Source organism: Bos grunniens, chromosome 19 (assembly GCF_055505025.1).
Source record: "Bos grunniens cultivar Pamir isolate PY7600 chromosome 19, Bosgru_T2T1.0, whole genome shotgun sequence".
In the NCBI taxonomy this organism is placed as follows: Eukaryota; Metazoa; Chordata; class Mammalia; order Artiodactyla; family Bovidae; genus Bos; species Bos grunniens.
The window spans coordinates 6,741,173-6,756,878 of NC_141183.1; positions in this window are offsets into that span (position 1 = coordinate 6,741,173).

A 15,706-nucleotide genomic window follows, 5' to 3' on the forward strand; every position below is an offset into this window, starting at 1 on the left:
GGAACTAATACTCTCAGTGGAGGAGCAAATGCAAACAGTGCTTAGCCAGACATCATGGGACCAGAGCAGACAGCTGCCCAGAATCCAGGTGCCAATGCTGGGCTGAACCGGTCTCCCTCTGGGCTCTGCCACCAGCAAGACGACGGCTCCCCTCACTGGGGCTTCGAGCTTCTTTGTGAAAGTGAGGAAGAGGCCATGAATCTGATGGAACTTAAATGTCAGCACCCCTCAATTGCCCAGGCCCCTATATCAAATTCTGTATTCATATTTAAGGATTCTTTTCCCCCCCTTTTGTGTGTGTGTGTGTGTGTTATTTATTTGTCTGTGCCGGGTCTTGGTTATTGCACCTGAGATCTTTAGTTATGGCAGGGATGTGGGATCTAGTTCCCTGACCTGGGATCGAACCCTGGGCCCCTGGGTTGGGAGCGCAGATCCTTAGCCACTGGACCAGCAGGAAGTCCCAGGATTCTTTTAAAAAGGGCCTCCAACGTTATATGAGCTTCAGGCCTGGGATAAATGGTCCCACCCTGGGTATCCACCCCTTGACCCCAGAGCTCTTCTCACAAAAAGGAAGAGTCTCTTGCCCTCTGTTTGAGTCTGGACCAGACTCGGGACTTATTTTGCCCAAGAAAATGCAGCAGAAGCGATGGTGTGCCATTTCCCAGCCCCAGCCCACGGGGGCCTCCTGCATTTCCTTTCTTCTCATGCTTCTCTACTTCCTCCTTGAGAATGCACCAGGCTAACCAGCAGATCAAGAGCCACGCTGCTCTGGCCAACAGCCCGCTGACTCCCAGACACGCAAGGGAGCCCAGCTGAGACCACAAAGACCACCCAGACTAAACCGCCCATTCACAAACTTGCTACACGCCTCTGAGCTTCGGACAGCTCATTGCAGCATTATTGTAATCGAAAACTAAAAGACGACCCCACGAAATCCAGGCCCACCCACCAGCGGCTGCCTCATTCTCCACTCCGCGGCTTTAGCTGCCCCGTGGTTTCTGTTCACCCCAGTCCCCTCTGCCCTCTGACTTTTCCATGCAGCTCTTCACAGATGGCCTGTGCTGCCCCTGCTATCTCAACACCTCACCTCACCTCTCCCTCTAATGTGGTTCAGATCAGAAGGGTCCTTGGACCGCTAGTCATCCGTGGCTTGTGATTCAAAACTAGAAGTTGCTCTAAGCTAAGAAAGCAATACATGTTCATTTCAAGAAAATAAATTGTGAAATACAGATAAGGTTGAAAAAAAAAAAAAACAAGGATATAATTGCCTTCATCTCATCACCCTGAGATAATCACTTTTAACTTTCAGGTTTATACTTCACCTGTCTTTGATCTCTTCCTGCAGAAAAGCAAAGTTATTCCAGAAATCAGGAGGAGACACTAATGTGTGAGTTCATATCACTCACTTCTCAACAGATTTCCATCACAAACAACACCATCTTCTTTGAGAAAAGACGTCCTATAAAACAAATATCATCAAGAAGTTTGGTTTTAGGGAATTCCCTTGCAGTCCAGTGGTTAGGACTTAGAGCTTTCACTTCCAAAAGCCTGGGTTCAAATCCTGATCAGGGAACTAAGATCCGGCAAGACACGTGGCACAGCGGGAAAAAAAAAAAAAAAGGATGGTTTTAAAGCTTTGGAGAGCAGAACCAACTCATGTTTCTTTTTGGTAGAAATGCCTCCAGGGACTAAAATCAAAAACTCCTCTTGGTCACATTGGACTTGCAGACTACAGTCTTCTTCAGATTCCAAAATAATGTGTATTCATTGTTGAAGAATAATGAAATACAGAGGAACCCAAACAGTGCATGGTAAATCAGTTCTAATCCCACCCCAGAGACAACCACTGTTGAATATAAGTATATGTTTCTATTACCAATTTTGTGTTCTTTTCTTTAGAAAAGCAGTTTATTTCAGGTTAAGTAAAGGATCACTCCTGTATGACTTTACTTCCTCAATTAGTTTATTACATTTATTAGGGATCTTTAATACAGAAAAATTCAAAAAGTAAACAAAGCCAATAATGCCCTCTTTGAAATAATCCCAGTTAACATTTCTTTAAAAGGTAATGCAAACAGAGTTTATTTAAGTGTGGGAGAGATAAAAGGAAAAAGAAAATTCTCCTTTCCGACCCCACCTCACTATGTCCAGAAACTCAAAAGTAACCATTGTCAGACTCTATTGCCTCTTTTTAAAAAAGCTTATGCCCGGACTTCCCTGGTGGCCCAGTAGTTAAGACTCCAAGCTTCCAGTGCAGGAGGCATAGGTCCGATCCTTCACTGGGGAATTAAGATCCCATATGTCACTTGGTGTGGCCAAAAAAATTTAAAAAGTAGATTTTAAAGCTTATGCATAACTAGAATATGCATCTCAGTGAAGCACATGTAAGTCATCATACAAGCAGACCTCTCTGCACCTTCATCTTTTGGTTAATAATCAAGTTTTTTCCAAATAGCACATACAGATTTTCCTCATTCTTTTATCATTCACAACATTGCATTACATGTAAATTCTAGAGTTCACTTCACCAGTCCCAACTACTGGATTATCTGCCCCTACAAACACTACAGTGAGCAGTCCTGTACATATATCTTGGTGCACTTTTGCAAGCAAAGCCCTAGAACTGCTGAGTGGAAAAAAATTTGCATTTGTAACTTTGATCAGTTCAGTTCACCTCAATTGCTCAGTCATGTCTGACTCTTTGCAACCCCATTGACTGCAGCACACCAGGCTTTCCTGTCCATCACCAACTCCTGGAGCTTGCTCAAACTCATGTCCACCGTGTCAGTGATGCCATCCAACCATCTCATCCTCTGTCATCCCCTTCTCCTGCCCTCAATCATTTCCAGCATCAGGGTCTTTTCCAATGAGTCAGTTCTTCACATCAGGTGGCCAAAATACTGGAGCTTCCGCATCAGTCCTTCCAATGAATATTCAGTACTGATTTCCTTTAGGATGGACTGGTTGGATCTCCTTGCATTCCAAGGGACTCTCAAGAGTATTCTCCAACACCACAGTTCAAAAGCATCAGTTCTTCGGTGCTCAGCTTTCTTTATAGTCCAACCCTCACATCAATACGTGACTACTGGAAAAACCATAGCTTTGACTACACAGACCTTTGTCGGCAAAGTAATGCCTCTGCTTTTTAGTATGCTGTGGTGATGGACAGGGAGGCCTGGCGTGCTGCGATTCATGGGGTCGCAAAGAGTCGGACACGACTGAGCGACTGATCTGATCTGATCTGATCTGATGGGTTTGTCATAGCTTTTCTTTCCAAGAGCAAACATCTTTTAATTTCATGGCTGCAGTCACCATCTGCAGTGTAACTTTGATAGTTATTGTCAATTGTTCTCCAAAAGGCCCTAGTGTGGACTCCCACCAATGCTATATGTGTATGTGCCTGCTTCCCCAAGTCTCACCCAATGTTGACCATAATCAAAGTTTTAACAAAGCATTCCATATTATATTTTATCAGTCAGGGTTCCCCAGAACAACAGGACTAGTAGGAGATCTATCTATAAAGACAGATTTCGTCTAAGGAATTGGCTTATGCAACAGTGGGAAGCAGCAAGTCCAACATCTGTCGGGCGGGCCAGCAGATTGGAAATTCTCGGGCAGGAGCCGATGCTACAATCTTGAGACAGAACTTCTTTCTCAGGGAAAGCTCAACGTTGCTCTTAAGATCTTTCAATTAACTGGATAAGGCAAATGTGGATTATTGAAGACTTACAAGTCACCAGTCCCAACTGCAGAATTACTTGCTCCTACAAATGCTACAATGAGTGGCCTTGTACACCTATCTTGGTGTACCTCTGCAAGCGGAAGTTGGTTGTAGATGTTAGTCACATCTAAAATATGCCTTCATAGCAATATCTAGATTAGTGTTTAATTGAATAACAGGAACTATAGCCTAGCCATGTTGACACCTGGAACAAACATACCTACCCAAGAGAAATGAAAACATATGTTCACACAGAAATGTGTAATAGATGTTCATAGCAGCATTATTTATTAGTAGCCAAAAGAGTGGGAACATCCCAAATACCCACCAACTGATAAATGGAAAAACAAAATGTGGTATAGCCATATAATGGAATATTATTCTATAATAGAAAGGAATTAATTACTGGTACAAGCTGTAACCTACTGCTGCATGCTCTCACCCTGATGAACCTTAAAAACAGGACGCTAAGTAAAAGAACCAGTCACAAAACATCATATATGGAATGTTTCTGTTTATATGAAATGTTCATCAAGTCTCTCTATCCATAACCCTTGCCCATTTCTCTATTGAGAGCTTCTTTTGAGAGCTCTTGATATTACTTGGTGTTTAACCCTTTACCTGGCACGAGCTGTGCGGTGTTAGTCGCTTCAGTCGTGTCCGACTCCTTGCGACCCCCAAGACCTCAGCCCACCAGGCTCCTCTGTCCATCTGGCCAATATTTTCCCCCTGTCATTTCTCATTTGATTTTCTTGCTGTATCTTCTAATGACCAGAGTATTTTTTCTTCTATACAATCGGATCTATTGATCTTTTTCTTTATGGCATCTGTATTTCCTGTCTTGTTAAAAAAAAAAGGGTTGCTAAGAACCACTGTAAGAGTCACAGTAACCACTCCATTCATCTTGGTTTTCTAAATGTTCCCCTGAATCATGAAATCACAGGAAAGCAATGTATTTAGACACCATTAGCCCGGCTCCATTGAGAGGCCTCTACGGAAGTGCGAGGAGATGTCAGGCCCCGGCTTTTAGAAAAGATCGATACAAAAGCTGGAGGAAAAGCTTTGCATCTTCTGCAAAATTACAAAAGCCCATCTTGTCATTCAGGCCTCTTGTGTGAGGATCCATACAAGAGATTCCTCTCAGCAGCTCATGCCAAGAGAAAAAATACTCGCTGATTGAAAGGACTCAGGCATTTTTCCCGGCAATAAAGTATCACACACTCCATCTGGCTTCCCATTTCATCTTGACTGCCAGGAAATCCAGAACCAAATGTAAGCTCAGACGCAGGAAAAACCCAACCTCACTTTGGGGAATTTTTGCCAGGCATAATCAGGCAGCATCGTTAACTGCCCTTTGGTATAGTGGTGTGTGTGCCCACATGCTTAGTCGTGTCCAACTCTTTGTGATCCCGTGGACTGAAGCCCACGAGGCTTCTCCATCCATGGGATGAATGGGTTGCCATGTTCGCCTCCAGGGCATCTTCTCGATCCAGGGATTGAACCCACATCTCCTGCACTGGTTGGCGGGTTCTTTACCCACTCTGGTGGGTTTTGCTGTAAATCACTTCAGATCGCTTTTGGATGAGACACAAACAGGGACATAAACAAAATGACAAGAAGAGAGAACAAAGACACTTGTCTAAACGGTGGCGATGCTGACGCAGAGGTTTCTGTCACAACTACGATTAATTAACCTTTCCATATGTGCTTCCAAAAGTGGAGGTGCCCTGGAAAATCTAGATCTGAGGCTTCTCTGAGCAGTGAAATTTGGAGCACACCCAGCGTAACTTCAGGAAAATCCTGGCAGCTGTTTCGTGGAGACACTCCTTTGTGCTTCTAAGATAATAGATTAGCCAGACCCCTCCCTAACATTTGGTAGACCAGGGCTAGCATACAAATGGTGGCCCATATACCACGTGTCTCGTTTTTAACAGGCTAAAGCAAGCTAAGAAGAGAATCTATCAAATCAGGGTTTCCCTGATGGTTTAGTGGTTAAGAATCCACCTTACAATGAGGGGGACTTGAGTTCAATCCCTGATAGGGGAACTAAAGATCCCACATGCCTCGGAGCTACTAAATTTGTGGGCTACAGTTACTGAGCCTGTAAGCCACAGCTAGAGAGTCCCTGTACCGCAAGGAAAGATCCCGGGAGCCACAACTAAGACCCAGGGTAGCCAAATAAATAAACACATATTTTCTTTAAATCTATCTAATCAAATGCATCTGGACTTCCCTGGTGGCCCAGCGGTTAAGACTCCATGCTTCCACTGCAGGGGGCACAGTTTCGATCCCTGATCTGGTAACGAAGGGGCTTCCCAGGTGGCACTAGAATCCACCTGCCAGTGCAGGAGATGCAGGAGATGTGGGTTCAGTCCCTGGGTTGGGAAGATCCCCTGGAGGAGGGCATGGCAACCCACTCCAGTATTCTTGCCCGGGAAATCCCATGGACAGAGCTGCCTGGCAGACTACGGTCCATAGGGTCACAAAGAGTCAGACACGACTGAAGCGACTTAGCACACATGCATGCTGGTAACTGAGATCCCACAGGCCACACGGTATGCCAAAAAAAAAAATGCATCTGACCTTCCTACCTTGACAAAAATACCTGCCTACCAACGCAGAAGCCAGAGTTAAATGTATCATTCTCAGAAGTTCTGCACCGAGACATAGCAGCCTAGTGACAGACGTCTTCCTGTCCTCAGCCTGCAGTCCACAGACGTTCCCCTGCCGTCCCCAATCCCACACATTCTACACGCCAAGGTCCTCAGGAGAGTGTGTGCGTGAACACCCAGCCTTCACACCCAAGCTCTGTCCACATCCCAGCAAACAGCCACACCTTGGCCACTACTCAGGCAACACTAGCATTTAGCTTGGAGCAAACTATAGTCTATAGCAGGGACACAAGTCTTTGAGCTCCATGGACCACTTATTTCAAAGGGAGGGGCACAGGCAGATAAAGACCAGGCATAAAGGTGGCCCTGGATTTCAGGGGCAATCATTCAATTTCTAAATTGATCAGCTCTGAGCTCTCCATGGTGACCCAGAAAAAAAGTTTGCCCCCATCATCAACTGACACCTGACGTGATCATCTTCACAGAGTTGCTGTTTTTAAAAAGACCAGTCCAAGCGCATCATCCCGCCCTTGCCTCCGGACAGAATTCTGCTGGATCTGAAATACTGAACCCCGTCACCCTGGACTGTGTCCTCACTGAATCAGAAAAGGGAAGAGGGAACTGTTTTCACAGGAGAGAAGAAGGTGATGGTAACTCTTCATCCTGGAGAGGACAAGGATAAGGGCAGAAAGAACGAGAATCTGTCCTATCTTTTAGTAAAAGTGGTGGATGCAGATGGACAGACTGACCCCTCACATTCTGGAATATTCTCTCTAGGAAGCACTTCTTCCAGTTTGAGGAAGTTAGATTTGAGATGTAAATTATTACAGCCACTGCATACAACAAACAATGGAGACTTTTCACCAGGAGGAAATAAAGGAAAAGAAAGAGAAGCCGCTCAGCCGTGTCCGACTCTCTGTGACCCCATGGGCGGTAGCCCAGCAGGCTGCTCCATCCATGGGATTTTCCAGGCAAGAGTACTGGAGTGGGTTGCCATTTCCTTCTCCAGGAGGAAATAGGAACTGAATAGAATTTGGTTCGGGAAGTGGGACTGAGGGACCGTGGTCAAAGAGCATCCAAAGGCTACATCGTGTGTGACCCCTGCTAGTGATTCATGCCATGGTCAGAGCAAACAGTGTGGGCACCACGGTCTGACCCAAGGAGGCCCTGTCAGTCTTTACGGTTTTTCACGTTTGTTTTTTTGTATTTTTACGGTTTTGTAAGTTGAGCTAAAGCTGGCATCTCCCAAGTCTTTCCAGTGACCCTGAATGCTTGCCTTTGGACAGTGGCTACTGTCCACTTTGAAACGAATGCATTTACCCAGCCATTCATGCATCGAGGATCCACTGGCTATGAGCCTCTGAGCACATGTTGATTTCCTCCCTATCGCTTGTGATTTTCTTTCAGGCATTGCACCTGAACTTCCAGGTGGTTCTCCCCACTACTTCCTGCAAGTAGAAAGTAGCCAGACCCTTCTTTCCCAGACTCTTTCCCTTTAATATGTTATCCTCTCCAAGGCCAAGTGCAAATTCTTCCCAATGTATAGATCCAGACATCCTCATTTTTTTCATTCTACAGACTTTCCCATAAGGGAGACGCCCAGACACAGGTATTCCAAGAAGCAGATGCCAGAAGGGTTAGGAAATGTTCAGGGATTTTGGACTTCCCTACTAGTCTAGCGGTTAAGACTCCGAGCCTCCAACGAGAGTTTGATCCCTGGTAGGGGAAGTAAGATCCCCTGTGCCCCGTAGTGTGGTCACAAAAAAAACAGCGCAAGGATATTATTGAGGGAAACTCCTATGAGAGCAATGGGGTGGGAGAGGCAGGGAAAGCAGCCAGACTGTGATGAAGGCGTCGACTCTAAAAAGATGCACAACGTGAGAGTTGTGAGTTAAGTTTTATTTGGGGCAAAATGACTGCAGCCCGGGAGACAGCAGCCCCGCTAGCTCTGAGAGACTGCTCCGAGGAGGTAGTGGAGGAGGTCAATATGTGTGATTTTGGTAAAGGGGGAGTTCATGCAATTGAGCACCTATTTTACAAAAGGTATTTTTCTGCTAGTTGCGAGCAGCCGATGTCACCATGAAGAGATTTAGTGCTTTCCTAGGTATGAAGAGATGCGAGAATTGGGTCATGAAATCAAGTCCTGAAAGTATCTAACTATCTAAAGACCTGTTCCACCAGTTTTTCTGGAGCACATAGTGCCCCATTCTTCACCCCAAACTCCCTTCTGGGCATCTCGAAGGTCAACAGCTGCAGCAACACCGGATTCAGTTTCCGCAGAAGCAGATGTCAGATGCCCTTGCACGCATGCGTGCTAAGTCGCTCCAGTGGTGTCTGACTCTATGCGGCTCTACGGATTGTAGCCTATGTCCATAGGATTCTCCAGGCAACAATACTGGAGTGGGTCGCCATGCCGTCCATCAGGGGCTCTTCCTGACCCAGGGATCGAACCCAAGACTCTAATGTCTCCTGCATTGGCAGGTGGATTCTTTACCACTGGCGGTAAAGAATCCACCTGCAACATGGGATCCCTGAGTCAGGAAGATCCCCTGATGGAAGGCATGGCGATCCACTCCAGTATTCTTGCCTGGAGAATCCCATGGACAGAGGAGTCTGGCGGGCTGCAGTCCATGGGCTCGCAAAGAGTCAGACATGACTGAGTGACTGAGCCCAGCATAGCACCACCTGGGAACCCAGCAGATGCCCTTGGCAAGCACCAACTCGTAGTTGACCCAGGTCTGTCCCCAGGTGAAGGAGGAAGAGCAGGAAGGTGGGGTAGACATGTGTGAGGCTGCTGTGAAGTCTCTGGAAGTTTCTGCAAAACTGCAAGAGACTCCAGGAGCCAGAGTTGGCTTTTAGGGAAGTCTTGCTTCTCCCAGGAACAGACCAATGATGGTCTGCAGAGCGCAGCAGCGGGACCTCAGTCAGCGATGCCCCGGGGGCTGGAAGTCTGAGAGGCACATTCTCAAGGTCGCCCGAGAGACTGATTAACTTGGGTTGAAACAAGATTTCCTTCATGTTTTCATGCCATGTTCAGTGGTTTCACTAGGAAATCCAGAGCTTGGGGTGTGTGTGTGTGTGTGTGTGTGTGTGTATGTGTGTGAACATGTGTATGTGTGTTTAGAAGGAGCCCACTCCCACAGCTCCAGAACCTCTCAGCCCCCTTTGTTGCTCCCTTTCAGACCATCCTGGTGGGGGACAGCGGCGTGGGGAAGACCTCCCTGCTGGTTCAGTTCGACCAGGGCAAGTTCGTCCCGGGCTCCTTCTCGGCCACCGTGGGCATCGGATTCACAGTAAGCACTCCTGGGCTTGGGGGCCCTGCTGGGCCTCTGACAGGGTCCCGGCAGGAGACAGGTGGACTCTCACACTGGGTCATTCAGGAGGTTTAATAAAACGGCTATTGGCTGAGGTGCAGGCAGGGGGTGGGGAAACCAGGAGGGATATGGCAGGGCCCTTGGGCAGTTTCAGGGCGTCCATCCCACCCGAGGTCTGAAGAAAGAGAAGAGGGAACTGTCAGCAGAACCAGGAACAAAGATGGCTGTGTGCAGAGGGCTGCCCTGACCCCAGCAGTGGAACACAGCCACCATCAGAGCCCACCCAGGAGGCAGCCAGGGCAGGAAACTGTCCCCTGTTCCACACTGCTCCCCTCCTGCTCCCCGTCCACCTCCCTCTGGGGCTCCCCATGACCGAAGACAGCTAGAAGGCAAGGGAGCATCCTGACGTAGATACAGGGAAAGAAGCAGCCCAGAGAGGCAAAGAGGTAGCTTAAAAGTTGCACGTAAGTCCATGGGACTTCCCTGGCGGCCCAGTGGTTCAGACTTCACCTTCCCATGCAGGGGGTGCAGGTTCGATCCCTGGTCTGGGAGCTAGGGTCCCGCGTGCCTTGCGCCAAGAAACCAGAACAAAACAGAAGCAATATTGTATAAAATTCTTTATGTTGCTGTTCAGTCGCCCAGGCGTTTCCAGCTCTTCATCACGTTATGGACTGTAGCCCACCAGGCTCCTCTGTCCGTGGGATTCTTCAGGCAGGAATACTGGAGTGGGTTGCCATTTCCTCCTCCAGGGGATCTCCCTGACCCAGGGATCGAATCTGCATCTCTTAATCTCCTGCATTGGCAGGCGGGTTCTTTACCACTAGCGCCACCTGAGAAGCTCTTTATAAGACTTTAAACTATTTATAAAACTTTTAAAAATGGTCCACATCAAAAAAAAAAAAGTTATACACATGTGCAAACTTGGCATTGTCTTGTGGGTCCTAGGGCACCGGCAGGTCAAGGGTTAAAGTTCAGGTTTCTCACACTCTGTCTCTCCCTGGATACACCATGGGGGAGAAGCTCAGATTAAGGAAGCATCCTCAGGTTTTGTCTATTCTTAGCACCGCTGCAGGCCACAAAGCGCTTCCTCTAGCCCACATCCTTATTTCTCTCCACTTTCACTATGCCTGCCAGAGGCTGGCAGTGACCTTGAATCCTGGGGAAGCCTTTGGAAAGCTTTTTGGCCCTCTCTTGGATGGTGGCAGGCACAAAAGGGCCTTCTTCAGGGGTCCCCAGAATCCTAGTATCTGGAGATGCGGAAGGACAAATGTCATTTCTTGGGCAGCACAGGTGTTTGAAAGACCAGCCTCCCGGACCAAACAAAGCACCAGGCCTGGGAGGTGCTGGGACACAGCAGAATCATGCTGGTGGGACCCCCCAGAATCTGGACTTGACCACTGGGTCACCGTGCAGAAGGCAAGGGACCATGATGGAGCAGAAACGAGAGACTGGCCAGAGTATGCGCCAGGGCCCGAAGTTCAGCCTGAAAAACCAGCACCCAAGGCTCCTAGTGCTGCGAGCGGCGAGGCTGAGTCCAGGAGGGGCGGGGCCACACTGGCAGTCCCAGGCTTCGGACCGGGGTGCCAGGAAGCCGACCAGGATGGGGGTGCCAGGCGTCCTCCACCGCGGGCCCGCGTCACCTGCCCCTCAGCATGCAGGGCACACGTGTGCCCACAGTCACCCTCCTCACTCACTCCATCCCCATCCTCCCGTGTGACAGAGGGTGAGCGGCAGAGAGGGGGTGGGGGTGGGGGAAACTGAGTCACGCTCCTCAGAGGCACAGGGGTGGGACCTCCAACGTTTGCCACCAGCCTGGTGAGAAAAGCGAGGCGACTGCCCGTGTGAGAAGGAAGAAAGCGAGTGGCCAGCAGCGCATGGGCCGGGCCCGCCCTCCCTCCTGGGCCTTGGCTGTGTGCTTGGCCCCGGTTCGCACCTCAGGACAAACCCACGGGCAGCTTATGCTGCGTGAGGGCCTAGGGGCCCGACTCAGCCCTGAGTCTGGGGTCTCCTGGGTCCAGTAGGTGGCCTGGGAGCAGACCGGGCACACACCCTACCCCTCAGCCCACATTGGCCGTAGAAGGTGGTGACGACAGCCTGTGACAGGAGCCGCAGTGAGGACACGTGACTAACCCTGGGCCAGGCACCACGGCCCAGCTCCACACAAAGAGGCCTGCAGCGGTCGCTGGGAAAACATCGGTCTCCTCCACAAGCCCCCTCCCCACTCCTCTGGCTAGCGCCAGGGACCTTCCATTCGTTTCCTTCCCAGAGACGGGTCTCCTTCCAACCCTCTGCTCAGACCAGCTGGACTTTTGCCCAGCAGCTGAAGTCTCCCATGTCCTCTGACACAGGGGCTGGAGGACACAGGCATCTCCTCCCAATATCAGTGGTCTGGGGGGCCCCAGAGAGCTGGGCTGCCGGACACTTGCTTGTCCACCTGTCGTTTGCACATTAACTTGAAACACTGCTGACAGCTCATTGTTGTTAAGTCATTAAGTCATGTCTGAGTCTTTGGGACCCCATGGACTGCAGCACGCCAGGCTTCCCTGTTCTTCACTGTCTCCCTGAGTTTGCTCAAACTTGTATCCATTGAGTCAGTAATACCATCTGACCGTCTCATCCTCTGTTGCTCCCTTCTCCTCTTGCCCTCAATCTTTCCCAGCATCAAGATCTTTTCCAATGAGCTGGCCATGTGCAAATGTCCTGTGGCCAGCCCTGGCTATGGTCAGAATTCCTGGTAGCCAGTGGGGGTGGGTGGGTGTCCTGTTGACCCAGCTCATTAGGCTGAGTGGAGCCTGGGCAGCAGGAGAGAGGAGGAGTCCTTGACCTTCACTTTAAAGGAGACAGAGGTAGGGAATTCCCTGGTGGTCCAGTGATTGGATACTGTACTTCCACTGTGGGAGACATGAATTCAATCCCCGGTTGGGGAAATAAGATCCCACTTGCCACGTGGCCAAAAAAAAAGTTAGTAATAATAACAATAAATACAGGAGACAGAGGTGAGTGGGGAGACCACTGGGATCTGCCCCCAGACCCCCTCCAGAACCTCTGAGCTCATTGCTTCCAGAAGGGGGATCTGCCCATGTCCTGGGTAGATGGCTCTCAAAGCAAGGTCTTCGCCAACTCCTCTGTCAACTCCACCAAACTGGCGGCATAGTCCCGTGGATGAGTTTACTGGAGTGCTGACACCCATAGGGTTCACACAGCAGTCTCCCTCCCCCCGAGTCAGGTCCTCCTGGCTTTGTCTTGTCTCAGTGTCCCCTAAACTCTCCAGTCTTGCCTGAACACAGCTGTAACGTTCATCTTCCTAAAGCCTCGTCCCTGGTCCCCACCACCTAGCACCATCAGTGGCTCGTCTACCGCCTTCCAATAAAGTTGGAATCCGTTCTCTGCCTGCCAAGGTCTGGCGCAGTTCAGCCGGGTGGTTTCCAAACACGCAGGTAATGCACATAAAAACCTCCAGTTTGCCTGCAGTCATGGATCCCGAGATCACCCACGCACACGTGGGGACCTGTGGTCAGGCACTTAGACTCTGATGTAGGTATTCCCCCAGCTCTGGGGGTTTCTTGCTGCCCCCTCTGCTCACTCCCCCATCTCCTGACTGCACACAAAGGCCCTCCTCTGAACAACCATGAGGCTTCACGCAGCATCATCACTTCCGTACTGGGAGGTTGTGTGGGGGTGTGGGGTGTGACTTGTGTACTGGAGGAGGGCAGGGAGATCGGTTAGGGGTGAAGTGTGGGGTGTGTGCCTTCTGCACTTGGGGGTGATGAGAGGGACTGGGGTCATTGAGAGACACTGCATTCAGAGGGTAATCTCTACCTCTAGGGAAGGTGTGAGATGCGGGGGTCAGTGAGGAGGGTGTTTGTGCAGTGATGTGGTGTGCGTGTTGGGGAGTGGTGTTGAGTCATGTCTGTGACCGTGAAGTGGTGACACATGTTTGGGGGATGTGAAATGTGTGTGTTTGCAGAGGGGGTAAGGCATTGTGTGTTTATGGTATGATATGAAGTGCACCTGTGCTCACTGATAAAAACGGTGCATGTGGAATGATTTGAGGTACTTACGTGACTTGAATTGAGGTGTGCATGACGTGAGTGGTGTGTGTTTCTGTGGCCTGGGTGGTATGTATGATTTGAGGTGTGTGCGTGAGGTGTGTGCATGATGTAAGGTGTGTATTTGTGGTGTGAGCCGTTGTGTGTCTGTGCTGTGAGTTGTCTGGTGTCTGTGACGGGGTGTGAGGTATGTGTGTGCCTGGGTGTGAGGTGTCTGTGTGTGTGTGTCACGTGAGGTGTGCATGCATGGGTGTGAGGTGTCTGTGATGGGGTGCGACGTGTCTCTGTGTCTGTGTCATGTGAGGTGTATGTGTGTGTGTCCATAGTAAGGTACTAGGAGTGGGTGGGGTGACGTGTGCCCAGTGTGAGTACTCGGGGAGATGCAGGCTGCCCCGGCATGCACACAACACTAGAGAGGCCGTCAGGAAGGCTGGACTCCCCAGAGGCTGTGTCCTCCGTCCACTCTCTCCACCACCCCTCCTGTCTAAAGACACTCCCCACCTCTGAGTGGGCCGTGCGTCCCCCCTTTGGGGCAACACCTGCCTCCCTGGCACCCCCCAGCTCTGAACATCCCTGACCCCCTCTCACTTTCGACTCCCTGAAGGCTGCCCTTGAACACCCCGCCTGACGCTGCAGTGTCCCAGAGGACAGCGTGTGACATACTCTGCTCATGACACCGCCCATGGGCCCCAGACCCAGCAGGCCAGACAGACACGGCCCAGAGGGGTCCAGCTGGGCCTCTCTGCCATGTTAGTGGGCTCCGTGCCCCCTGCTTCCAGCCCGCCCAGAGTGGAGATGCAGCAACACAGCACTTGTACTTCTCCACCATTTCTAGGGCATCCACACCAATGGGCAATTTTCCTCATCCCAAACCTGCCACAGGACAAAGACAGTCTTACGGAAGCCAACACAAACCACAGCTGGAGGCCAGAAATCAAGGCATGGGCAGGGCCACACTCCCTCTGAAGGCTCAAGGGAAGGACCCTTCCTTGCCTCTTCCAGCTTCCGGTGGCTCCCGGAAACTCTTGGCATTCCTTGACTGGTAGCTGCAACACTCCCAGTTTTACATCTGTCTCCACATGGCCGTTTTCTCCTTGCGTCCTCTTCTTAAAAGGACACCATTCACATTGGATTGAGGTCCCACCCCCTCCTCCCTAGACAGCGAATTAAAAAACAGAGACATGACTTTGCCAACAAAGGTTCATCTAGTCAAAGCTATGGTTTTTCCAGTGGTCATGTATGGATGTGAGAATTGGACCATAAAGAAGGCTGAGCACTGAAGAATGGATGCTTTTGAACTGTGTTGTTGGAGAAGACTCTTGAGAGTCCCTTGGACTGCAAGGAGAGCAAACCAGTCAATCCTAAAGGAAATCAACCCTGAATATTCATTGGAAGGACTGCTGCTGAAGCTGAAGCTCCAATACTTTGGCCACCTGATGCAAAGAACTGAGTCATGAGAAAAGACCCTGATACTGGGAAAGATTGAAGGCAGGAGGAGAACGGGACGACAGAGGATGAGATAACTGGATGGCATCACTGACTCAATGGACACGAGTTTGAGCAGACTCCAGGTGATAGTGAAAGATAAGGAAGCCTGGCGTGCTGCAGTCCACAGGGTTGCAAAGAATCAGACACGACTTAGCAACCGAACAACAACAACCTCTCCTCTAAGGCCTCATCTTAAATAATTATACCCGCAACGACCCTACTTCCAAATAAGGTCACATTCTGAGTTACTAGAGCTTAGGACTTGAGTTTCTCTCTGGGGAGGGGGGAACCACAATGCAACCCACATCAGCCTGGTTGGCAGAGGAAAGCCAGAGAGGACCAGACCACATCCCCTCTCCTTCCTCCTCAGTCATCACCCTCTCGCCTGCAGGGTTCCTGTGTGAGCCCTCGGGACACCGAATGGACTGGGGCATTATTTGCGACCAGAGCCTGTGACGCCCAAATAGCAGGCAAGAGGGGACTTCGGCAGGGCTCTGTGTCCTCCCTTTTCGCGCCCCTCCC